Source organism: Temnothorax curvispinosus, unplaced genomic scaffold, assembly GCF_003070985.1.
Source record: "Temnothorax curvispinosus isolate PA1 unplaced genomic scaffold, ASM307098v1 QBEX01016212.1, whole genome shotgun sequence".
NCBI classification, from domain to species: Eukaryota; Metazoa; Arthropoda; class Insecta; order Hymenoptera; family Formicidae; genus Temnothorax; species Temnothorax curvispinosus.
In genome coordinates, this window is record NW_020225992.1 from 1 (window position 1) to 926 (window position 926).

Consider the following 926-nt stretch of genomic DNA (forward strand, 5'->3'; position numbering starts at 1 on the left):
ATACCTGATGTTCTGTGCTAAGACCGTCTATACGTTGACGTTGCAATCGTGGTTCCAAAATGTCTATCAAATCCATAGCAATTTCTGGACTTACTCTATATAAGTTAATAAACATATCATCCGATAACTCGAATGGATCATGATTATCTCGCCACTCCCTTCTTTGTACACGACGTTCCATATTGTTAACTCTGTTTTGTAACAACAAATGTTTCCAAGCGAGAAACTCGTGTGCCATTTTCTTTGCAGTGCTGCAAGCGTTGAAAATTATATTATTACGCTATTATTCCTGTAAACAACTTACTGTGACAGCTTTTGCAACTCTTACATACCTAACTATTTACGTATTCGCTGGCTTTTCAGCACATCCTTTGTCAGGAAAACTGCAACCACACTTGGAGTATAAGTACCTGGTGCTACGAGATAAAAAAAAATATATTAGATACTTGTGTGTGTAACAATCATGCACAAAATACTGTTATTGTGTACATACCGTGTATCCTTACGTCTGTAGTGCGTACACTTGGCACGAGACACTATCGTTTCTCTTGATAATGACCAATTTTTGTTGGTATTCGCTGGCCTTTCAGCACGCCCTTCGCCAGGCAAACTGCAGTATAAGTACCTGGTGCTGCAAGATATAAAAAAAAATATATTAGATAATTGTAACAATCGTGCACAAAATACTGTTGTAAAATAATTGATATATGTGTACATACCGTGTACACATATATTAATATAATATAATTTGTTCCATTTTTATGTTGTAAATAAAATTTGTTATATTATTTTTAGATTTGTGATCCCCAATTAAAAATAATAATATATGTGTACATACCGTGTATCTTTACGTCTCTAGCGCGTATGTACGTACATACATACACTTGACACGAGGCGAGACACTTTTCTTGATAACCTATAAACTA

General features: G+C 35.0%; 1 long non-coding RNA gene across 1 annotated transcript; it reads right to left on the bottom strand.

The window, feature by feature from the left end:
- Positions 1-215: 215 nt before the first annotated feature.
- Positions 216-864, bottom strand: LOC112466459. The gene is made up of 4 exons (XR_003042143.1): positions 839-864; positions 494-631; positions 333-416; positions 216-251 (listed from the first exon to the last, which is right to left on the bottom strand). It is a non-coding gene; the product is annotated as an uncharacterized LOC112466459 (long non-coding RNA).
- Between the last annotated feature and the right edge of the window lie 62 nt (positions 865-926).